The sequence below is a fragment of the Mus musculus genome, chromosome X, assembly GCF_000001635.26.
Source record: "Mus musculus strain C57BL/6J chromosome X, GRCm38.p6 C57BL/6J".
Classification (NCBI taxonomy): Eukaryota; Metazoa; Chordata; class Mammalia; order Rodentia; family Muridae; genus Mus; species Mus musculus.
Window position 1 is genome coordinate 62,443,420 of NC_000086.7, and position 26,682 is coordinate 62,470,101.

Sequence of the window (26,682 nt, forward strand, 5' to 3'; positions counted from 1 at the left end):
ACATCACCCTTATCATTCACTTAAGGGGAGGAAACAAGACCATATATGAATCAAAATAAACACCCAAAAAATATCTAACTGCATGGCAAGCCAGTGGCATAATGAATAAAATGTATGACTATGGACCAGAAGAATATCTAATTACTATCAAAGTAAAATTTAAAGGATGTTAAACACTAATAGTAAAAAAAAAAAAAAAAATATTTATCTTTGTCTCAAAAAGATGAGGAGACTTAGCTCCTCATTTTTAAAAATAAAATAGTAATAATAGTAGTAGTAATAATAGTAAAATTTATTTATCTTTGTCTCAAAAAAAAGGAGGATACTTAGCTATTTGGAGACTGTAGGGACAAGGATGGGAAAGAAGATAGTAACAAGCAGAGTACCATTATGAAAATCCTAAAAGTCAAAGCGATTATGAATTGTTCTGAGAAGCTTGGGTATGCATAAAGTAATTTTCACTGGGTATTTTAAATAATGGCATTGTGATAAAATATTTTGGTTCATTGTACTGTATTAAATTGTATTTGTTGCTTAAATATTGCAAATGTTATTATATTCAAGAAAGTCCCCAAGAGAGACAAAATCTGTCATTTTCAAAAGTTTTAACGGGAAAATAATTAATAAATGTTAATCCCAGCCCAATATATCTGGATTGGACAGACTTTAAATTACGGCTAGAACTCTGAAGAATGTATAAATGTTAAAATCTTGAATATAACAGTAGTGATAATAATGACTAGAAAAGCATGCATTCTTCTGATTACATTTAAAATCAGAGAATTAAAATATAGTCCTAGGTGGCCTTTTAGCAAAGGCCCTTATGCATATTCTAGTAAACCCAAGTGAGTAGGAACAAAATAAATTTCATTTTTGTATAAAGTTTACTTATCCTTATGGAAGGTGACTCTAAATATTAGCTCCAAGTAAACTGAAATTCTCCTGGTGATAATCTTAAATGTGGAACAACAACAAAATCAAGGATGAACATTCTGTCTCTATCATGAAGAGAACAAAAATATCAACTGATGAGACCCCTCAGTGCTCCCAGGGACTACACCACCAACCAAAAATTACACATGAAGGAACCCATGGCTCCACTGTAGGGCAATGTTAGGGTGGTGAGACAGAAGTGGGAGGGTAGGTGGGGGAGCACTGTCATAGTGGCAAAGGGGAGGGAGAAAGGGGGATGGGATGGGATCTAATGCCCTCTTCTGTCATGCAGGCATATACGTAGTCAGATCACTCTTAAGTTACAAACAGAATCAAGGCTATTCATATCTGGCCAAAGCATCAGAGGAACCTCAGGAATTCATAGTGGTCATGAGTCACAGGAGGGAGCATGTTTTGAGGAATAGTGCAATAACCCAACTCCAAAAATAGGGTTATAAGATATAGGGTATGGAATTGAAAGTGTGGTGTCTACTGAGTAGCATTAAGTCAATTGTGCCCTGTTATTAAGGGACTAAGATATGATGGAGGTTTAGATTTAGTTTAGGAATTCAGTGGCCATAGTTTGAATTGAGCAAAATTATCAAATGGAATTTAAATCACTTGCAAAGTCCAGATTGTGTTCATTTTTTCATATATATTTTTCATATATATATATATATGTATGCTATATGATATAATTTCATAATATTCATTCCCACATTGTTTTCTTAGTAACTACCTTAGTTTTTAACTCAGAGAAGGACAATGTTTTCATATTTTCTCAAAGTGCATATGGTAAATGGATAACTACATAATTAAATTTCACTATTTAAATAATTACTATTGTTTTGGTTTCCTTCAAGGCATAAGAGTCTCATTGTGTGACCTCAATGATTCTAATTTTAGCTACTTGTAATATGAAAATCCATTGGTTAATGAAGCACTGTTATTAAATAATGATTTAAAAGCACCAATATAATTTAATCATTGCCTTTTCTTCTAGATAAGAAAGTTATCCTTATGGAATTCTAAGAGAATTAACTGATAGACCAGTGGAATTAGATGAAGAGTCAGGATCAGATCACAGTTTTTTTCTGAATCCTTGAGGGTTTTTTATTTTTTCCATGACCTCACACTACAGAATTCCTTATAAGACTTTCATTTGTTTTAACTATAAAGACACTGTATGTTCTCAGTGCAATATTCAGTCAATAAAAAATTATTTTCATAGAAACAGACAAAGCAAATATCATACTTTTATGAGAAAAAGGAAATTTCAATTAAACTGTGCATATTTCAGCCTAACGATCCAATAAATTCAAGGGCACAAAGTATATATACAAAGTTAGGATGTGTTAAATATAGTTCCTTTCTCAATAAATCTTTGAATAGGCATTCATATCTCCCTGATTTTCCCTGACCTCATTAGAACTGCAATCAAATATTTAGAGAAAGAAAGAAAATAGCTTACATGGTTTTTGTAACTTCATCATGAACATTTACTAAAAAGATTTATACATATACTTGTTGTTTTAAGGAAGGCTTTCTTTTTATTTAAGAAAACATATTGCAAATATCTCCATTTATAGCTCTTTAAATTGTCAGAATTTATCATTAACAATGTGAGAATGCCCATCTGCTCTTGTATGTATAACAGAATAAATCATATGTATAACAGAATAAATCAATGATATCATATCATAATTCAGTAAGGCAAACTGCAACAAATAATAGAAGATACTTAAAAACATGAAAAAATTGAAATAATGTAAAGGTACCACTGATTCCAAAAACATTCAATGGAACTCTATAAAACAATTTTATATTATTTCAAGAAAACATTAAGAGATTTTCTATGTAACATATAAAAGACTCTTGGGAATCTGAGACCTGGGTTAAAAACAAAAATTTAAAGTCTCCTGAATGAAATTTGAGTAAAGAATAGTAGCAACTGATAGACAATACGGAGTTTTTAAAAAGAAAAGCAAACACAAGAACATGGGCACAGAAAAGGCTAAGGTAGTCCTCTACTCCAAGGGGGACTGTCCAAAGTGGATGATGTCCAGCTTGAAAAATGTGCATAGTGCAGGAAGGATATTAGTGGTGTTGACTTTAGGGAATTGAAACTACTAGCCACAGGAAGGTTGAGATGGCTGTTAAGGCTGGAATGCAGTTCCAAGAAGAGAGCTGTTCAAGCTGGACCATAGTCCACCAGAGGTAAGGGGGCTATTCGGGTTCAAAGATAGTAGTCTTTCAGTCATGCTGTTGTTCTCACATTTCAGGCTGTGTGGATAATTAAAGAGACAAGGCAGAAGAATTATTAATGTTACTTTTTTCTCAGGAGAGGAGATAATTTTTAGGAAGAAAGGCTTGAAGGAGAAATTGTTTTGATGTGTTCCTGAGTGATTGTTCTGGAAATTACAGTCATTCTAAAATTCAAAATTTTGGAAGAGATTAATGGAAGGGAGAAAGAGAAGCACTAGGAAAATGAAGATGAAAGCAGCAGCCAAAGGAAACAACCAAGAGGAGTAAAAGGTTAAACAGGCTGTGTGATAGGAAGACAAAGAAAGGGTAAAGGTGAGCTTATGAGTAGGGAGAATTAATAGTAAGGGCCTCTCAAAAAAGCCACATGGAAAAGTTCAACTATAGAAGCTTTCTAAATGCAGAAACACATTAAAAGCTTAAATGTAGTAATCTTATATTGCTACAAATAATAACACAACCAGACAACATAACTGGCCCACAAAATATCACTAACAGTAAAAAAAAAAAAAAAAAAAATAGTACCAGAAATGGGTTACCTGATTTGAGTTGTTGTTCAATACAGTTCTATCAATTCCCCTCCACAAACATTAAATTATTGCCAATGTCATGCAACCTTATTGCTGAAGATACCATATCCTTGAGTTACAAAACACAGAGAAATCTAGGTAATATTGAACTGAAAGCTTTATTGTTGCTGGCAAACATTCATATTTTGGAAAGATGTTGCTGGAGGAGGAAAACAGTTATTAACCTACCTAGCAGTGAGGTTTGCAAACTACAATAATGGTCTGCCTGGGAAGATGTGCCCACTGGTCCACAAGGGGCACAAATGTGATGGGAGTAATCAACTATCATTTTATTGGACTAAAGCCCCATTTTATGAGAGGACATCCCTAACTGAAATTGTCCATAAGGTCAAGATCCTGTGTCTAGACATTTCATGGGCTCTAGGGAAAATCCTATAACCCACTGTCTACTAAACAGACAGCATTACAGTGACTCTGATTGACTTATTGCTATACCCATAGTTTAGCACATCATTTGATTGTCAAAAGCATAGCTTATTTGAAGTAGATAGTAGTTAATACATGGAATAACAACAGGACAATGCGCAGAGTAAAACACTATTGAACACTAGTGTAAAGAGAATATCTTTATCAAACACTTCCCCTTAAAACTCAGTTACCTATGCAGATGATAGGGTGAAGCCAGAGGTGCCAGAAAGCTTCAATGAAGCTGTGTTTCTAGACACAATAAGGCCAGTGCATATATGAACTTACAGCAATTGTGACAGTATGCAAAGGAGGTACAAAAGTACTAGTTAGACAAAAATCTTAACATAAAGAAGAAAGGATGAGAATAAAGTCCCACTTATGTCTGATAAGATATTGATGGTGAGAAAAGGCAATAGTTTTGCTATTTGCTTAAAAATGGTATATATCCAGGGATCCATCCCATAATCAGCTTCCAAATGCTGACACCATTGCATACACTAGCAAGATTTTGCTGAAAGGACCCAGATATAGCTGTCTCTTGTGAGACTACGCCGGGGCCTAGCAAACACAGAAGTGGATGCTCACAGTCAGCTATGGATGGATCACAGGGCCCCCTATGGAGGAGCTAGAGAAAGTACCCAAGGAGCTGAAGGGATCTGCAACCCTATAGGTGGAACAACAATATGAACTACCCAGTACCCCCACAGAGCTCTTGTCTCTAGCTGCATATGTATCAAAAGATGGCCTAGTTGGCCATCACTGGAAAGAGAGGCCCATTGGACTTGCAAACTTTATATGCCCCAGTACAGGGGAACACCAGGGCCAAAAAAGGGGGAGTGGGTAGTTAGGGGAGTGGGGGTGGGTGGGTATGGGGGACTTTTGGGATAGCATTGGAACTGTAAATGAGAAAAATACCTAATAAAAAATTTTAAAAAATGGTATGATAACTGTGAAATAGAGCACTAGAGTGGACTTTACAGTATGTGTGTGTGTGTGTGTGTGTGTGTGTGTGTGAGAGAGAGAGAGAGAGAGAGAGAGAGAGAGAGAGAGAGAGAGAGAACGTGTGAACATGTGAATGTGTGAACGTGTGTATGTGAGGGGCAGTGAGGATATTTGGTAGGCAGTAGGGTAAGAGGTTTGGGGAGGATCTGGTAAGAGGAGAATGAAAATGATCAAAGCCCAATGCATGAAGGTCTCAAGGAATCAATAAAGGTATATATTGAAGTCATTCAGGGCTGAACTTCAAAGTAAAATATTTATTTCCTTCCCAAGGTTTCTGTGACACCATTGTTACCTGGTTTTCTTCCTATCTCACCTGTAATCACTCTTTCTGGTTTCTTTTTAAATACCCACACAGAAATGTTGGCAAGGCCTGTGGATTAGTCACTATACCCTCCTCTTTCCAATCTCTTGCTATTCTTGCCTAAGTTCACAATTATATGCATAATTTATACATAGAAGGCTTTTGCATTTATAACTCAACAAGTGTTTCTTTCAACAAGAAGCTAAAGAAGCTTGTATTTCCAATTGTCTAGTGGACATCTCTGCTTAGCTGTCTAAAATTATCCACTCAAACATGTTAAAAGTAAGTTCTTGTTACATAGTATTTTCTCCTCCTGAAGTTATATGTAGTCATTCTTAACTTTGCTTTGTAGCCACAGCAACTAGAGCAGAACAGTACAGTTATAGCCAGGTATGTTTAACAATAGGGGAACTATTAGTACTCTTCAGTGGATGGAGGGAAGGTGTTGGGAGATTCTTGCCTAAGTCCCCAGCTTTATTTTATTACTTTCTTTCCAACTGCAAGTGATCTTGAGAAATGTTAAACCACTGAGGAATTGGGAGACGGATTAAAGGTAGGACTATAGCATGTGTCTTCTATATGGCCCTCATCTATCCTGTGGAGAGAGACTTTGACATTATATATTTGTTTTGGGGTAACCCAAGCTCTCAAAGTAATTATTCACTTATGCTTTATAAGGAAGCTCAATAAACTGATGTTTGAGCAAATTTGACCTTTGGTGGAATCATACTTTAGTTTGTTCTTGGTGCCAATTTGATGCATACTGAAATCCTTTTCCTCTAATCTTTCCAATTCTAAAATTGTCAGTTATATACTTTTCACTTAGAATGTTATAGAATCATAGAAACTAGTAAAGAAAAAGCAGATACTTGATGAGAGAACTCACTTTTATTAATGTGAGCTTGAAGCCTAGCTAATGCTTTGTAAAAATCCAGCCTTTGCTTATACTTTCTTACAGAGAGCTAGATATTAGTGTTGAACCCCCTGTGTACATGATTATCTAAGGAAGGTTGTTGAGTTCCATGCCCTCTAAGGAACATTTCCATCTAGGGTAGAGATGAGTGCAGGAACAAACACTGCAGGTATCAGTTCAAACATTCCATCCTTAACACACAGCATCTGTGGCTTAACTGTTGACCAGGTGGCAGTGCTAATCATTTGTCAAGGCAGGATTTTGCAAGCATTTACCTTCGCAAGATAAGAGAAGGGGCTTCAACAAGTTAGCAGAGCTCAGCATACTTCTCTATTTCAAAAATAAAACATTAACTCGTTAAATTACTACATAATCCATACTTTATAAGCAAGGGTTGTTATTAGGCTATTATAATATAGAATTTGCTTTTGTTAGGTACATATATAAGGAATATATTCATGCTTATATGTGTGGTTTTTCTTCCTTCACTAGAGATAATATCTTTTAAACTATCCAACAACCTCACATTCTCTTATGATTGCATTGAATTAATTCATGAACAAGTCTCACTAATACAAATGAAATAATTCTTTTAACTATTTGAAGTGCTAGATAGTAAATCCCTGTATACACATGTTAACACATGCTATACTAATGGGATCCTCAACCTCTGAATAATTTTCTTGAGTTGATACACTGACATATTGTTATGTTTACCACAATGGTATAATCTTCAATAATCTCTTATTTATAGAACTACAATCACTAGCCTTACCAATTGTTTCTAGCATCTTTTCTGGCCACAGAAATAGTAGCCTTTTGTTCAGTAGTATTTTTTATATTATAGCCAATTTAGTATACAGATTATTAAATTAACTTGTTTAATTTTGAGTCATGATATAATTGTTTCCACAGTTTATAGACAATAGAGCCATAGCTGAAACAAATGAAGTTATTGTCTCAAGGAACAAATGTAAATGTATATCCATCTTAATCAGATGTTTTCCATGAATTCTTAAAACTTCACCAATTCTGGAATTCTATTCTTAGTGCTCAATGTGCACAAAAAGCAGCAACAAATAATTTATTTATATAGAAGTTTATTAAGCTGTTATTTATAGTTTTTAAAAGTCAACAAAAATGTAAAGGTGTCCACTCAGCAGAAAAATTAAATATAATATATTAATTAGAATAATGAAACACTAAATATTTAAAGTATTAATTATTATATCTATTAGTGTTAGAGAATGAGGACTAGAGCATAGTTTAGTCATGCAGCATGACCTAGCCCATGCAAATCCCAAGATTTCATTCAAAGTACTGCAAAAAATTATTTCACAGAATTATATGGAAAAAAGGACCTTGAGTATGGGGTGAGTGTAGTAATTTAAAACAATAGCTTGACTGTACTAGTAACTTAAATGAATAAAGTAAAGAAGCACTCAGTATTTGAAATATGTTTAAGTGAATTTGTAGAAATACATATTTTCAACAAGTTTTAATTTATGTTTGTAGAAGGATATGGGAGAGGTACATATTCTTAATATGCATGGTATACTTTACCCTGAATTTATAGAATAATTGCATAAATTGTGGCTTAACTTCATTATAGAGGACATTTCAAAATGAAATAAACTGTTTCAAGAACAATTGCTATCTGCCTGGAACAAACTCTTCTAAACTATCTTCCTTAATACCTGTGTCATCCTCTTCATCTGATCTCATTTTATCTGTCCTGTCGCCTTTAAAAGTGTTGCTTGTAGTTCCTGGGTTGAGAATGCTTCTGTATGCTGTTATCTTTTTTCTTCCTTCATCATAGCAGTTGTCATGCTTTGGTATGCTTATTTGTGTCTTCTTCCAGGCAGTAAATTCCTAGAAGTTGAAGACATGTCTGTTTTACTCTTTAAAGAAGAACTGTATATGCCATGTTCACATTTAAAACTGTAGCTGTTGCCATCATTCCTGAATTATAGATGGTTGTCAACAAAATATTTTAAAACTTATTTTTTTATTAAATAGTATCATACAATTTAAGGGACTGTACAAGCTTGGACTTTTAAATTAAGTGGCAGAAAATTATGTACATGGATGTAAGGCTGTCTATGTGAGAACTAGCAGCCTATCAGGTGCATCATCCCTGAAAGCAACTCCCTCTGCACCCCACTGGCTGTCAATTACCAGTAGCTACTAAACTAGAAATAGGACTTTTTTAGACCCTTCCCCCATTCATTTTAGTATTATTCTTTAATGCCAAAATATAGATGTGAACATGTTTATTACTAAACAAATAAAATATATAAAGAAATTATGGTAAAATTCATGTAAGTACATGCATACCATATATTTTCAGATATATATGAATACTATACAATATACAGTATGTCAGTCCTAAGAAGATGTATGACATTAGACACCATTATGCTAAATTAAATACCTCAGGAATAAAAGACAAATAACCCATGACTTAACTGATATGTAAATTTGAATAGGTTGAACTCAATGAGATTGTGAGCATAAAAGTTGTTTTATAGAGGCTGAGGTAAATAGTGATGTGGCAAATGAGATTTTTCTGAAGGACATAGTTATTTTCAGCTAAAAAAAAAAAACACCTTATAACTAATTGCACTATGTAAAGTCAACAGTAAAAATATATTTCTAGATTGTAAATTTTTAAATCTATATTTTAACATTCTTTTTTTATTGAAAATAGATTTTTCTCCCAATACAATGTATCCCAAACTCAGTTTTCCCTCTTACCACTCTTCCTAGCCTAGACCACCCACATCTCTTCTCTCCAAGATGACTCCCCTCAGTTTCCTCTTCAGAAAAAGTTCAGCCCTCTAAGTGAAGACAGCCAAACAGAACAAACAATACAAGGCTCAAGAATTCATATCAAGACTGGACAAGTATCGCAATAAGAGGAAATGAGTCTCAAGAGCATGCAAAAGAGTCAGAGATATATTTATCTCCACTGTTAGGAATCTTGCAAAAACTAACATTCTTACCAAAGTGGTAAATTGATGAGATGATGATGATGATATGCTGATGATATTGTGCCTGTGTGTGTGTTTTACTTAGCTGTATTGAATTTTCTATAATATATACATAGATTATAATACCACATTATATTTCATAAATATGCATATTTATTATTTATCAACTGAAAATTTAAATGGAGATCTATAAAATATTTTTTTGAAAACAAAATTGCTAATTAGCTTCCTGTGGGAGCCTCTAAGAAAATAATTTCAGTAGTGTGTACTTGAATTTAAATTAAGCATTTCTAAATTATCAGTTATAGTGAAAGCATGTATTAGGAGTCGCATTTGAAATAAAAGTCATTCTTTGAGACTTTCTCAGTATCTACCTTATCACAACTATCCTAACTCATAATTTTGTCTTTGTTCTCCAGATAGAGACCTTCAAAATCTTTCCAATATTGCTGTAGTGGGAATATAAAGATAAGAAACCAGTTTGTGATTTGACATTTAGCCATGAAAGAACATTCTTCTTTTGAGAGATATTTCCAATTTCCTGTTCAAAAAGATTTACTTTAGGATGCCATTGGAGTAAATGTCCCACTCTCCCATGCTATAAAAATTCCATAAGAATTCCCATGACACTTTGCATAAGGTTTTTTTTTTTTTTTTTTTTTGATTAGACAACAGAACAAAAGCTAATTCTGGCCAAAACATTAGAATATTCTCATTTGCCAACATAAAAAGATAAACATAGAGAATAAAAAAAAGTTTTCCATAATCACACCAAGTATTGTATTCATAACAGATAAAGGTAGAAATATATTATGAAGTGATATGATGATAAACAAAAGATGTCAGTTTCCTATACATACAAAGAGAAATTTTACCATGATACATTTCTTTCTTCCTCCCTCTCTCCCTCCCTCCCTCCCTCCCTCTCTCTCTCTCTCTTTCTCTCTCTTTCTTTCTTCCTTCACTCCAGATTTTATTCCCCATTGCCCCAGTCCACCCTCTGACTGTAACACATCCCATATCTCCTACCAATCCCCTGTCTCCATGAGGATGTCACCACCATCCACCCAAACAGACCGGTCCCTCTAAACACCCTGGGGACCCTAATGTCTTGAGGGGTAGGTACATCTTTTCTAACTGAACCCATAACAGGCAATCCTCTGTTGTATATGTGTTGTGGGTCTCATATCAGCTGGTGTATGCTGCCTGGTTGGTGGTCCAGTGTTTGAGAGATCTCGGGGATCCAGGTTAACTGAAACTGCTGGTCGTCCTACAGGGTTGCCCTCCTACTCAGCTTCTTCCAGCCTTCCCCATTCCACAGGGTTCAGGAGCTTCTGTTCACTGGTTGGGAGCAAATATCTGCATTTGATTCTGCTGCTTGTTGGGTCTTCCAGAGGGCAGTCATGATAGGTTCCTTTTTGTGAATGCTGCATAGCCTCAGTAGTACTGTCAGGCCTCGGGGTCTCCCCTTAAGCTAGATCGCACTTTTGGCCTGTCACTGGACCTTCTTTTCCTCAGGCTCCTCTCCATTTCCATCTCTGCAGTTCTTTAAGACAGGAACAAATATGGGTCAGAGTTTTGACTGAGATGGCAACCCCCTCCCTCACTTGATGCCTTGTCTCCCTGCTGGAGGTGAACTGGCTGTCTGTATGTAGCAAAATGAAAATAGACCCCTATTTGTCACCTTTCATAAAGCTCAACTCCAAGTGGATCAAGGACTTCCACATAAAACTAGATACACTGAATCTCATAGAAGAAAAGTAGGAAAGAGTCTTGAACTCATTGGCACAGGGGGAAATTTCCTAAACAGAACTCCAATGACTCATCCTCTAAGATCAAGAATTGATTAATGGGACCTTGTGAAACTAGGAAGATTCTGTAAGGCAAAGAACATTGTCAATAAGACAAATCGGCAACTTACAGATTGGAAAAAAAATCTTCACTAACCCCAACATCTGATAGAGGGCTAATCTCCAAAATATATAAAGAATTCAAGAAGCTAACTATCAAAAACCCATCAACCCAAATAAACGATGGCGTATAGAACTAAACTGAACAGAGGAATCTCAAATGGCTGAGAAGCACCTAAAGAAGTCCTTAGTGATCAGAGAAATGCAATTCAAAATGACCCTGAGATTCCACCTCACACCATTCAGAATGGCTAAGATCAAAAACTCAGGTGACAGCAGATGCTGGTGAGGATGTGGAGAAAGAGGAACACTCCTCCATTGTTGGTGGGATTGCAAACTGTTACAGCCGGTCTGGAAATCAATCTGGAGGTTCCTCAGAAAATTGTAAATAGATCTAGTTGAAGACCCAGCAATTCTACTCTTGAAAGATGCATTTCAATTATTCAGCTAATTTCTACATTTTGTTTTAACTTTGAAATTATTTCTCATTCTTTTACTGGGTTTTAGTGAAAAAAATGAGTTTCATTATGACATATTTTAATTTTATATAATTACACACTCATATATACATAGAAAATTTCTGTGCATATTCATATGCTACTGACTTACCTGTCTTTAATTTTCTTCTCTCACTGAGTCCATTCTTCCTACCATTATCCTTTTTTCTTCCACGTGCAGTATGTGTACCCATATTCACACAAGTGCACATGCACAAATATATTCAAATCTAGATTCACATATAGAAGAAAGCATTACGTATGTTGTTCTCCCCTCCAATTAGCTTCTTTTTGTCCTCTTCTTGTCTTTAGATTTAGACCATGATTCGTATCTCTAAAGAGTTCTTATCTTGTCATACTGTGTTTTGAAATGTCAGTGTCCCCTGCTTTCAACAAAATGAAGAACATTTTCGTTAGAATGCACTAACTTCTTCATGAGCTATCTTTAGACTATCTCTGAAATCCTTCAGTCTCAATTTTCTGTTTGTCTCCAACAGGATTATAAATAAGCAACACTCTAAACTGTATTAATTACTTTAAATTAAGCTACATACATTACTTATGTCTCTCTTTAATGTGACAAAATTCCTAACTAGGAGCAACATAAGTATTAATGGGTTTCCTTCCATGTAAAGTTGGAGGTCAGTCATAGCAGTGAACTCATGCAGCTGGAACAGGAGGTGGCTGCTTGCATTCTATCCAAAATCAGTGAACACAGTGATGAATGCTAGTGATCTGCTTGTATTCTATTTTGTATTTGATCTGGTAATCCAGCCCAAGGAATGGTATAGCTGACAGATATGATGGCCTACCTCAAATAATGTAATTTAGATAATACCTTATGAGCATGCTTAGTGTCTTGTCTCCTAAGAGATCCTAGATCCTGTCAAATTATTTATCAACTTTAATCATCAAAATTTTATCCCTTATCAATTTGACACCAAATTCATTGTTTTGTGATGATCATCTACTCTCAGGCCCCATAAGCTCATGGGCGTGACATCATAATACAAAATTCATGAATCATGACACCAAAAGCCTCCTCCTCATTTCAATATTTATCTACGTCAACACTGCTTAAAAGAATAAGTCTAGAAACACTTTTGAGACTTAAACATATCTTATATATGAGCCCTGCAAATTCAAAACACAACTACATGCTTCTAGTATAAAATATCATTGAATAAAAGATTCTTTGTCAAAAAAAAAAAAAAAAAGAATGGAGCATATCAACAAGTGATAATACCAAAGTAAGATTGAACCCCCAACAAAGAAAAAAATCCTGCAGCTCTGTGTATATATTTGAGGGCTTATGATTGAAGAATCTTTGCTCCAGAGGGCTTGAGTAATCTCACCCCTCCAGCTATTCAGCCTGCAGCTCATACAGCCTCTATTTTGGGCTGATTCCATTCCATACCTACAGCTTTATTTTATGGGTATCCAACAGTCCTGGCATTTCCAACATTCTATGAAGCTCCATTGCAGTTTAGGCATCTCCTTCATAGCTTCAGGAAATAGCCTCTCAGGGCCTCCTATTTGAGATTCTGGAACGGTTACAGACTGTCTGCTTCCAGCTGTTCTGTAAAAGAGCAAAGAGTCATGAGATCCTAAATTCTGCATCTTTCATACCTGCAAAAGTAATACCACTTGGACAATGCTGCCAAGAACTGTTGCCAGCTTGAAATGTATCTTGGTCTCCTTGGACCACAGCTATATCGAGTAATAGACTCAGTCTACACATGACAAAAACAATCCAGTTTATGAATCAATAAATGTATTAAACAATAATATTTGTTCCCTTATATCCTGTTCTGTACTTATCAGAAATCAATTTTTTTCTTGTTAAGATTGTCTGAGATCATTCACTTAATGACTAAAAACATTTTCCACATCCAAAAGAACAAAGCTTTGTGTTCCAATGATCATAATCATTTCTTATCATATTTGCCTGGAAATTCCTGTGTTGCAGGATAAGGAAACGATTATGGTTTTCAGCCTTGGGAGACTCATTTAACTCATTATGCAAATGAATTATAACTCCATATTCAGATACCAATGTCATCTCTTATTTTAGAGCCATAAATAGTCATATGATACAATTAAAATAATAGCACTCAAATTATATTATTAACTAGGAGCAAAACCTTGAAAAGATATAAAAAAGAGATGTTTAAATGTCATAGTATTAAGTCATTTGATCCAAATAGCTCTTATTAGAACCTGCAAATGTTGCATAAATTTTGGCTAAATATATATTACATTGAATAGTGTGGCAATTGGGGTTTAACTTTTTAATTTTGCTTTTGAAAGGAGTGATTTTTAACATTAATTATAATAGAAAATATGTACCAATATGGCAAAATTGAATTGCAAATATGTTAATACTTAAATAAAATATTCCAATTTTCAATTAATATTAGATAAAGTTCAATGTCTATATAATATTTTCTAAATTAATGTAATTATCTGTAATCATTCAACTACTTTGCTCATTAATTTATTACTTATTCCTTTTTGGAGAATACTACTCATCTCAGAAATAAATTTATTGCAACTAGAAATGATATTAAGTGGTTTTAGGCTACATTTAGAGGTAAAAAGCTCAATAATCAGAATGTATGACTTCAATTTATCCACTGAACACTCACTTAACAGGTGACCTTGAGGAAACTGCTCTGTTGTAGATCGGATCTGGAGTATTTTTGTAAAGCTTCTGTGTTGTATGCTAAGGCTCCAGGGTAGCAGTATTCATAGGTAGTGTGCAAAGGAAGTAGAACACAGTTGAAGAAAGTTAGGTATTTGGCCTTGAAAAGGATATTTTAAACATGCCATGACCCTTCTTTTTGGCCTTCTGGGTACAATTAATTTTGTTCCAAACACCTGCCACCTGCTGGGGGCACAAAGGGATGAGGAGCACCCTGAATTGAAACTTCTGCAATCATAAACAAAATGAGTCTTTCTTCTTTCAAGTGGTTTATCTTAGATCATTTATCACAGAGATGAAAAGGTAATGATGACAGTTTTGAACTATTAAATTTTGTTGTCTTATCTCCCCCCAAAATGTCTCGCCCACCACCAACGTTTTTTCTCTAACAAAATTTTGGTTTGGATAACAACTAAGAGTAGTAAATGTACTTTACTAACCTTATTTCATAAGCAAATGTATATGAATGAATGTTCTTCTGAAAGAGTAATTTACAATTACATACTTATACATGTTACTTAACTAACAATTACCATTTTAATTTCAATCAGTTTTCTGATGTTTAAGAACTATAAATTTAAAGCACAGAATATTTTATCATTCTTATTTCACAAAAAGTTTAATATATTTGCAATACTTTATCATTCCTTCATCCATGGTTTGCTATCAACTTTTTTCAAATACTTATTAGATCACTTCCATTTAGTTTAATAAACTAAACTCATTACTTCTCTAATTGCCTTAAAATTATACTAAAATATTGGTGCATAAGAATGGATGTAGTATAAACTCACAAAGATGAAGACAAAGGCAGAGGACAATGTAGATAACCACATTTTTTAAAGACAGATAACACAGTGGTAAATGATTTTTTAATTTAATTTTATTTATAACTCATTTTAACACTCCATATTCCACTCTCTGCTTCCCCATCCTCCTTCTGATTCCTCCACATCCGACACCTCCTTCCCACATCACCCTGTCTCCATGTGGATGCCCCCACCACCCACCCCACCTGACCTTTAAACTCCCTTGGGCCTCACATCTCTTGAGGGTTAGGTGCGCCATCTCTGAATGAACACAGACCCGGCAGTCCTCTACTGTATGTGTGTTGGAGGCCTCATATCAGCTGGTGTATGCTGTCTGTTTGGTACTCCACCATTTAAAAGATCTCAGGGGTCCAGATTAATTAAGATTACTGGTCTTCCTACAGGATCTTCATTCTCCTCAAGTTCTTTCATCCTTCCCTAATTCAACAACAGGGGTCAGCTGCTTCTGTCCATTGTTTAGGTGCAAATATCTGCATCTGATTCTTTCAGCTGCCTGTTGGGTATTTCGTAGGGCAGTCATGATAGATCACTTTTTGTGAGTGTGCCATACATAGCCTCAGTAATAGGCTCAGTAATAGGCTCGGCCTTAGGACCTACTCTTGAGCTAGATCCTACTTTGGGCCTGTCACTTCTTTTCCTGTCACTTCTGTTCCTCAGGCTTCTCTACATTTCCATCCATGTAATTCTTTCAGACAGAAAAAAACTATGGGTCAGAGGTGTGACTGTGGGATGGCAACCCCATCCCTCATTTGATGTCCTGTCTTCAAGAATAGATACCGAAAATGTGGTTCATTTACACAATGGAATACTACTCAGCTATTAAGAATGAGGACATCCTCCATCAGAGGACAGAAAGGCCCATTTTTCTTGCAAACTTTATATACCTCAGTACAGGGGAAAGCCATGGCCAAGAAGTAGGAGTGGGTGGGTAAGGGAGTGGGGGGAGCATATGGGGGACTTTTGGGATAGCATTGGAAATGTAAATTAAGAAAATACCTAATTTAAAAAAAAAGAATGAGGACATCCTGACTTTTACTGGCAAATGGATGGAACTAGAATATATCATCCTGAGTGAGGTAACTCAGACTCAAAAGGACATGCATAGTATGTACTCACTAATAAGTGGATATTAGCCAAAAAACATAACCAAAAAACAGAGACAACAACAACAACAACAACAACAACAACAACACACACACACACACACACACACACACACACACACACACAAACCATACAGAATACGCAAGATACAGTCCCCAGAATTCAAAAGGCTCAACAAGCTGAAGTGACCAACCAAGTGAGGACTCCTTAGTCCCCCTTGGGAGAGAGAAAAAAGCAATCAAAAGTGGGAGGGAGGGAGGAAGGGAGGGAGGGACCTGAGAGGGAAAGTGGACTGGGTGGGGGGGAGGGGACCCTGATATGATGTTGGGCGAGGCAAAAGGACTGAAGCCCTGAGGACCAGAAGAAAGAATGTAGACAGGAAAACTCAGGAAACAGGAGGATGGGGGGACCCCTCAAAATGCACCAGAGACCTGGAAGGTGAGAGACTTTCAGAACTTACAGGGACTTACCTTTGATGAAATGCTGGACAGTAGGGAGACAGTGATTTAGCACAAACCAGAGGGCTGAAAGAAAAATGTCTTTAGACAAGAGCAACAATAAGGAGTGAATAAATTTGCCACTTAGCATCTCTAAAAGTTTAGATATGGAGGAACCAACTAAAGTAGAAGGTAATATAAGGATCAAGACTGAAAGTCAGAGAATTATCTAGAATCCTGCATATAGAAGAGTTAGACTTTTATTCATATCCATACTCATATCCATTGCCCAACTCTTTAACTCTGCACATTCTTCTCTTGGACAGATTCACAGCAAATGAATATTTGGGAATGACCCCAAGAGAAAGATCAAGGCTACTCCACTCTAATAGAAAATATCATTTGAAAAACTTGACCATATCCATAGACATCCCAATTTATATCTAAGTGATTACTCAACTTACAGAAATGAATATCATTTCATATGTTCACCACACAAAGCTTTTAAAAGTTATACTTCTGAAAACAAACAGACATTTAAGAACTTGTGTGATAACTCAGAGAATTAAGACACTTGCTGCTAAGTTTGGTGGCCTGCATACCATCCCTAAACACACATGGCAGAAGAAGGAAATATTTTCTAATTTCTTGTCCTTTGACATGGATGCCATGGCACTCACAGGCCTGCAACACAAAATAAATAAGATAGATGAATCATTTAAAAAGATATTTCCTAGATAACATACAGTGATATATTAATAAAATAAACTGTTTGGCCTGTTTATGAAATCAGGATAAAACCATAAAAGTAATAAAGAATAGAGAGGTGTGTATGTTAGAGAGAAAAAGACAAAAAGTGTATTATATAAGTCAATAAAAGTTAAAAATTATTGGCAAGAGTTAAGTGAAGACAAGAAATAAAAGAAACAGTCCAATATGAGAATAAGGTTAAAAAAAAAAAAAAGCTCAGATGGGGTTAAGTGTCAGAATGACAGAACTACATAAGGTATACATAAAACCAAATACACACACAGTATTATGAAAAACAAAATTCTTTTAATTTTATAATTTTATATTTACCATAAAAACTTGTAAATAAATAAAATCATCACAGACCCAAATCTACACAACTTGGTTAACTTCTATACATACATTTAGGAGAGGAATTCAGAGTAGAAACTGTAGAGTTTCACTTTAAAATTTTGAATTTTCAGTATGAACTATATTTTACGAAAATCATATATATCCATTATGAAAAACAAATCTATGACAAAATTAGAACTATAAAAATTCAGCTTTAAGATCTGGGAGTGGTGGTGCACGCCTTTAATCCCAGCACTCGGGAGGCAGAGGCAAGCAGATTTCTGAGTTCGAGACCAGCCTGGTCTACAAAGTGAGTTCCAGGACAGCCAGGGCTACACAGAGAAACCCTGTCTCAAAAAAACAAAAAACAACAACAACAAAAAACAAAAAACAACAACAACAACAAATCAGCTTTAAGTACTCTTTCAGAGCTTGTGTCCATTTCCTTATTTCAAGTGTTTGTAATACCCTTGTTCTTCTTCTTGTGCTTATTCTATTTTTCCATGTTATATTGTACCCACATGTACATTTGCTTCTATGTGTGTATATGTTATTAGATTCTGCACTTGAGAAAGAACATGTGTTTTATTCTTTCTGAGATTGTTTAACTTCACTTAATATTACACATTCTAAGTCTATCCATTTTCCTGGAAAATGTTATAATCTCAATTTGTTCACCAAAACTAAAATTCGTTAAAGTAAATTGATAGGCTGATAGTCTACATTTAAGAACTTAAGGAAAACTATTTAACTACAGAAAAGATGGATGACTCTTCCTATGCTGTTTAAATTACCCTGACGCCTGGGATTAGGAATTTCTCCTGTGGATCCAGCAATACCTCTCCTGGGCATATATCCAGAAGATGCCCCAACTGGTAAGAAGGACACATGCTCCACTATGTTCATAGCAGCCTTATTTATAATAGCCAGAGGCTGGAAAGAACCCAGATGCCCCTCAACAGAGGAATGGATACAGAAAATGTGGTACATCTACACAATGGAGTACTACTCAGCTATTAAAAAGAATGAATTTATGAAATTCCTAGCCAAATGGATGGACCTGGAGGGCATCATCCTGAGTGAGGTAACACATTCACAAAGGAACTCACACAATATGTACTCACTGATAAGTGGATATTAGCCCAAAACCTAGGATACCCAAGATATAAGATACAATTTCCTAAACACATGAAACTCAAGAAAAATGAAGACTGAAGTGTGGACACTATGCCCCTCCTTAGAAGTGGGAACAAAACACCCCTGGAAGGAGTTACGGAGACAAAGTTTGGAGCTGAGATGAAAGGATGGTCCATGTAGAGACTTCCATATCCAGGGATCCACCCCATAATCAGCATCCAAACGCTGACACCATTGCATACACTAGCAAGATTTTATCGAAAGGACCCAGATGTAGCTGTCTCTTGTGAGACTATGCCGGGGCCTAGCAAACACAGAAGTGGATTCTCACAGTCAGCTAATGGATGGATCAAAGGGCTCCCAATGGAGGAGCTAGAGAAAGTAGCCAAGGAGCTAAAGGGATCTGCAACCCTATAGGCGGAACAACATTATGAACTAACCAGTACCCCGGAGCTCTTGACTCTAGCTGCATATGTATCAAAAGATGGCCTAGTCGGCCATCACTGGAAAGAGAGGCCCATTGGACACGCAAACTTTATATGCCCCAGTACAGGGGAACGCCAGGGCCAAAAAGGGGGAGTGGGTGGGTAGGGGATTGGGGGTGGGTGGGTATGGGGGACTTTTGGTATAGCATTGGAAATGTAAATGAGCTAAATACCTAATAAAAAATGGGAAAAAAAAAGGAATTTCTCCTGTTTCTCAGATACGTACCTGATTGTGTGGGTAAGTGCCACAGTGCCTGGATAAGTATATTTTTAACAAGCTAGAATAGGAATCATTGCATAAGAATAACATGGCCTACAGATTCTGAGGTTCAGTCCATTATCATCATGACAGGAAGCATGGCAATATCCAGGCAGACAGGGTGCTGTAGAAGAAGCTGAGGGTTCTACATCTTAATTTTAGTGTAGCCAGGAGGAGACTATCTTTGGAAGGCAAAGAAAAGGAGGGTCTCTTCCACACTAGGAGGAGCCTGAGCAAAGGAGGCTCAAAGCCCACCCCAACAGTGACACACTTCCTCCAACACAGCCACACTTACTTATAATGCCAGTCCCTGGGCAAAGCATATTCAAATCAGCACAACATCCCCTCAATTTCTGCTAGATGTTTATCTCTGCATAACTTATACACAAGACAAACTATGGGTCAAAGATTTTATGGGTGGGTTGATCTCCCAACTCTCTGCACTGAAGTCCCCCTGGCTACAGGAGTTGGCCACTTCAATCTCTTGAGCTGCTAGGAGTCTCAGATAGGGTCACTGCCATAGACTCACTGTTGCAGGTCTCTGGCTTGTATCAGAAACACTCATGCTCTTTCCAGCTTCTGGCTATTATAAATAAGGCTGCTATGAACATAGTGGAGCATGTGTCCTTCTTACCAGTTGGGGCATCTTCTGGATATATGCCCAGGAGAGGTATTGCTGGATCCTCCTGTAGTACTATGTCCAATTTTCTGAGGAACCGCCAGACTGAATTCCAGAGTGGTTGTACAAGCCTGCAATCCCACCAACAATGGAGGAGTGTTCCTCTTTCTCCACATCCACGCCAGCATCTGCTGTCACCTGAATTTTTGATCTTAGCCATTCTGACTGGTGTGAGGTAGAATCTCAGGGTTGTTTTGATTTGCATTTCCCTGATGATTAAGGATGTTGAACATTTTTTCAGGTGCTTCTCTGCCATTCGGTATTCCTCAGGTGAGAATTCTTTGTTCAGTTCTGAGCCCCATTTTTAATGGGGTTATTTGATTTTCTGAAGTCCACCTTCTTGAGTTCTTTATATATGTTGGATATTAGTCCCCTATCTGATTTAGGATAGGTAAAGATCCTTTCCCAATCTGTTGGTGGTCTTTTTGTCTTATTGACGGTGTCTTTTGCCTTGCAGAAACTTTGGAGTTTCATTAGGTCCCATTTGTCAATTCTCAATCTTACAGCACAAGCCATTGCTGTTCTGTTCAGGAATTTTTCCCCTGTGCCCATATCTTCAAGGCTTTTCCCCACTTTCTCCTCTATAAGTTTCAGTGTCTCTGGTTTTATGTGAAGTTCCTTGATCCACTTAGATTTGACCTTAGTACAAGGAGATAAGTATGGATCAATTCGCATTCTTCTACATGATAACAACCAGTTGTGCCAGCACCAATTGTTGAAAATGCTGTCTTTCTTCCACTGGATGGTTTTAGTTCCCTTGTCGAAGATCAAGTGACCATAGGTGTGTGGGTTCATTTCTGGGTCTTCAATTCTATTCCATTGGTCTACTGGTCTGTCTCTATACCAGTACCATGCAGTTTTTATCACAATTGCTCTGTAGTAAAGCTTTAGGTCAGGCATGGTGATTCCACCAGAGGTTCTTTTATCCTTGAGAAGACTTTTTGCTATCCTAGGTTTTTTGTTATTCCAGATGAATTTGCAAATTGCTCCTTCTAATTCGTTGAAGAATTGAGTTGGAATTTTGATGGGGATTGCATTGAATCTGTAGATTGCTTTTGGCAAGATAGCCATTTTTACAATGTTGATCCTGCCAATCCATGAGCATGGGAGATCTTTCCATATTCTGAGATCTTCTTTAATTTCTTTCTTCAGAGATTTGAAGTTTTTATCATATAGATCTTTCATTTCCTTAGTTAGAGTCATGCCAAGATATTTTATATTATTTGTGACTATTGAGAAGGGTGTTGTTTCCCTAATTTCTTTCTCAGCCTGTTTATTCTTTGTATAGAGAAAGGCCATTGACTTGTTTGAGTTTATTTTATATCCAGCTACTTCACCGAAGCTGTTTATCAGGTTTAGGAGTTCTCTGGTAGAATTTTTAGGGTCACTTATATATACTATCATATCATCTGCAAAAAGTGATATTTTGACTTCCTCTTTTCCAATTTGTATCCCCTTGATCTCCTTTTGTTGTCGAATTGCTCTGGCTAATACTTCAAGTACTATGTTGAAAAGGTAGGGAGAAAGTGGGGAAGCTGGAAAGAACCCAGATGCCCCTCAACAGAGGAATGGATACAGAAAATGTGGTACATCTACACAATGGAGTACTACTCAGCTATTAAAAAGAATGAATTTATGAAATTCCTAGCCAAATGGATGGACCTGGAGGGCATCATCCTGAGTGAGGTAACACATTCACAAAGGAACTCACACAATATGTACTCACTGATAGTGGATACTAGCCCAAAACTTAGTATACCCAAGATATAAGATACAATTTGCCAAATGCATGAAACTCTAGAAGAATGAAGACCAAAGTGTGGACACTGTGCCCCTTCTTAGAATTGGGAACAAAACACCCATGGAAGGAGTTACAGAGACAAAGTTTGGAGCTGCGACAAAAGGATGGACCATCTAGAGACTGCCTTATCTAGGGATCCACCCCATAATCAGCTTCCAAACGCTGACACCACTGCATACACTAGCAAGATTTTGCTGAAAGGACCCAAATATAGCTGTCTCTTGTGAGACTAGGCAGGGGCCTAGCAAACACATAAGTGGATGCTCACAGTCAGCTATTGGATGGATCACAGGGCCCCCAATGGAGGAGCTAGAGAAAGTATCCAAGGAGCTAAAGAGATCTGCAACCCTGTAGGTGCAACAACATTATGAACTAACCAGTACCCCGGAGCTCTTGACTCTAGCTACATATGTATCAAAAGATGGCCTAGTCGGCCATCACTGGAAAGAGAGGCCCATTGGACATGCAAACTTTATATGCCCCAGTACAGGGGAACGCCAGGGCCAAAAAGGGGGAGTGGGTGGGTAGGGGATTGGGGGTGGGTGGGTATGGGGGACTTTTGGTATAGCATTGGAAATGTAAATGAGCTAAATACCTAATAAAAAATGGAAAAAAAAGAAAAAGAAATACTCATGCTCCATCAGCCATTGCGACTCACATTGCGTCTCACAGCCCCTCTTCCCCATCTCACCACACCTAATCTCTACTCATGTTCTTTTGCCTACCTCTTCTCCCACCCAGTTCCCTCCCTCCATCTACTTCCAATGTCCATTTTATTCCCCTTCTGAGTGAGATTCAAGCATACTCCTGTGAGCTTTTGCTGTTACTTAGCTTCTTTGTGTCCATTATTTTGATGGTAGTGTGTGTTCTTTCCTTTGTTTCTCTGGTGTGGGATTATTTATTTCTTGTATTTTCTTGTGTATACTTGGCCTACATGTGTTGTAGTTTTCCTTCTAGTATCTTCTGTAGGGCTGGATTTGTGGATATATATTGTTTAAATTTGGGTTTGTCTTGCAATATCTTGTTTTTTTCTTTCTATGGTGATTGAAACTAAACCTTCCCTCTTTTGAGTTAGTTTTGCCAACAATAAAAAAGGAAATAATGTACTTAACAAATCCCTTGATGTTTCTTGTAACCATAAAGGAGAATTTGAGTTTTCTATGAAACATTCCCAGTTGTAAAATCCATTTCCATGTTTCTACCTATTATGTATTCTTTAGTGTAAAGTAAGGACTTTGTTTCCAACAGAGTAATCCAAGATATTATCCCCACCTCATCATTTCTTACTCTGTCATCCTTGTAAGGTCTGCCTTTTCATGCAAGATGATATATTTACAGTCCATGGGAATTGAGTCAATTGTCTTTGAATAGCTGATTTACTCTAATATGGTGATTACTGTGACTTTAGGACCATGAGGGCAGCTAACTCCATCATCATTGTTTAGCCACCATAAGAATTTGCCCAGTCCTTTTTCTCTGTATCTGACATCTTCACTCTAGAAATTCTCATCATTAGACTAATACTTTTGGTGAATGTACAATCACTCTTAACATAAAAACAACTTCTGGGTGCAAGCAGTGTCCATCCTTTCTGTGATCACATACTTGGCATTTCAACAGGGTATTCAGCTATTGCTCACTATTATCTGTGGGCTTTGCTTTCTTTTGGTTTCTGGAACTGTTCTAATCTCCACTAGGGAGTATACAGTTCTCAATCCTGTCCAGGTTCTGCTTAGAATTGTGGATGATTATGGTATGCTGGTGTAGTCCTATGCATCTGCTAAAGATCCAAAAATCTAACTTACACATTTAGCTAATTGGCACTTAGTGGCAGAAGCACCGGACTGGAGTGTTTCTGTTCTTCTCCATAACACTCACCATGAATAGTTCCCTGGTAGAGAAAATTTATCAAGAAAAATCTGATAACTACTTAAATGTGGACCCAGATATTCAGAAACACTTCAAAAACAACATCTAAATCTATATATTTTTAAGGACTCCTAACACTATTAACAAATAGAAAATGTGATTATTATGGAAAATGACAGGGGAGAATTTATTACACCATATGGATCAATATTTTTTAAAATAGAAGAGAAGAAGGATGAATGATCATATTGAAATTATTTTAGGTCATGTTGTAGAAAAACTTCCCCTTTAAACCAGATCCTTTAACTTGAATTCCGTCATGGAATTGTAGCTTTGTGAGCATCACACCATTCCTGACATGTCATTGGCTGAAGGAGATTCCTGTTCTCAACCAAAGCCAAAGGGTGTGACTTCTCATTGTCCTGCATAGGGACAGAGGCCAGCTTATTGAAGTTAAACATAGCTGCTTCGGCCACAGCTTGGTGACCATTACTGAGGTGATGGCATTTAGCAAAGAACAAGATATTAGGGAAGAGATTCTTGGCTTTACTTCACAGTCCCTCTCTGAATTCAACTGTGATGATGTTTTAAGAACAAGCAGGAATAAGGGAGGACGAAACATCAGAAGCCAAAAGAAAAGATCTCACGGTTGTCCAAGGAAGAGCAAGGGAAATAAGAAGGTCAGATGATCTTATGTTTCCCTTCTTCTCCACACCCAAGTTCCCCCAGGTTGTCACCCATCTTTCCTTCCATGTCTTTATTGCTATAAAATAATTCTTCAACCCACAGCCATTTTTATAAAGATAGTCTCTTATATTTCCCTAGAATTAATGTCATATATTTTTGTCTTCATAGGTCTGGAAAGTGGTGACAAGAATAAAATCGGTACTTGAAGACAGTTTTGAAAAGGAGAAGGAAGAAAAAAAACATATCATAATGGTGTTTTATTGCCACTCAAATGAAGAAAGGAAAAGTCAAAAGAAGGAGAATGCAGAGGGTTATGAAGAATTTCTTATTCCAAATGATGCCATTGTCTCATCTGGGTCGGGCCCAGTGGCAGAATGTTCTGCATCCTCTCCCCAAAATTGAGAGCAGTAGTTATTTTGTTTTTTGTAATGAGATCAAATAGTATACCATCATATGAGAATGTTTGGGCATTTTTGAATCAAATGTAATAAAAATATTAAGTGAAAATTAGTTTCGTCTCACTGTGTGCTGTATTTGGTTTCTGGAGAGGGAGGGAAAAAGTCAAGGGGAAAGAACTCGTGGAAGGAAAGTTATGGGTTGCCTTAGGGTTATGGGGTGTAACTTCTGGTTAGCAGTTAGATTGGGACAGGAGGGAGGCTGTACACTGAAGATGAATTCCGTCAACATTTTCTTGCACTGGGGAGGAATCAATGGGTTTGATGTTTCAATGTCTTTGGGCAACAAAGGTAGATAGAGAGAGGTATGATATTTGTAGAGAAGAGAGATGTAATAATTAGGCTGATATTTTATTTGGTCATCATCTTGATCTGTTTCCTGTTGAAACACCACAACAACAGAGATGTTTATATGGAAGGGGAGGAATTTTTAGGCTGAAAAATCAGGGTGTCAGATTTGATGGACACCTTCTTGCTGGTGTGGACATTGCAAAGTCCAGTGGAAATCAGCACATTTAATAGTGAGAGAAACACATAGGAAGGGCAGTAACATATCTGCTGTTATATCAGATATATAATTATAATCTATGATTAGTTTATTCAGAAAGAAATCACCAATAAAAATTTCTACTTAAACTTACCCCTTAATAGCTCAATGTAGTGAATTTTTTCAGCATGTCTTTTGGTAGAGATTTTCTGTGTGTTCCAGGTGTGCTAACAGCTCTTAAGCTTCATCTTTGTCTCTTCCTTTTCACCTCACATCTTACTATAGGGAAGTTGCAGGGCTCTGGTGGAGGCATTTTGTTTTGAGTAGGAGTGATTTGTTTTTACATTGGTGTTTAGGCATCTGAGTTTGGTATAATTGTGATTGCAGGTGTTGCATTCTGGTTTTGTCTTGTTAACAGTTTTTTTCCATTCCATGGATTTTGTTGCCCTCTCTGAATCCCATAACAATGTGTGGTAGCTGTGGGCTGACTGCTAGGGAATGCTTCTGTGTCTCTGCTGAGTCTCACCACTGACAATCTGAAGTTTCCTCTTTCTCAGAAGATTTTATCTTATGTCAAGTTACCAAAATTTAATTATGACACTAACATACAAGGAACTACTCTATTTTATTCTTTTTTAATATTACATTGAACAGTATACAACAAAATTTTTAGAAAAATATTTCTACAAAATGTATTAATCACAGTCTAGTATTTTAGTTAGGTTGGTAGAATTTCTGCCTGATATGCATAAAGACCCAGGATCAACCACCAGCACTGTGTAAACCTAGCTTGGTGTCACATATTTGCAATGCCAATACTTAGAAGGTTGATGTGGCAAGACTGGAAGTTTACTAA

The 26,682-nt window shown here is 36.6% G+C and overlaps 1 long non-coding RNA gene across 2 annotated transcripts; it reads left to right on the top strand.

Moving 5' to 3' along the window:
- Positions 1 to 3,071: 3,071 nt before the first annotated feature.
- On the top strand, positions 3,072 to 25,394 carry 4931400O07Rik (RIKEN cDNA 4931400O07 gene). 2 transcript variants are annotated; one of them, NR_164353.1, is made up of 2 exons: positions 3,072 to 3,150; positions 25,053 to 25,394. It is a non-coding gene; the product is annotated as an RIKEN cDNA 4931400O07 gene (long non-coding RNA). The 2 variants fall into 2 exon arrangements; NR_164352.1 differs by lacking the exon at positions 3,072 to 3,150 and adding an exon at positions 24,572 to 24,877.
- The last annotated feature ends 1,288 nt before the right edge of the window (positions 25,395 to 26,682 follow it).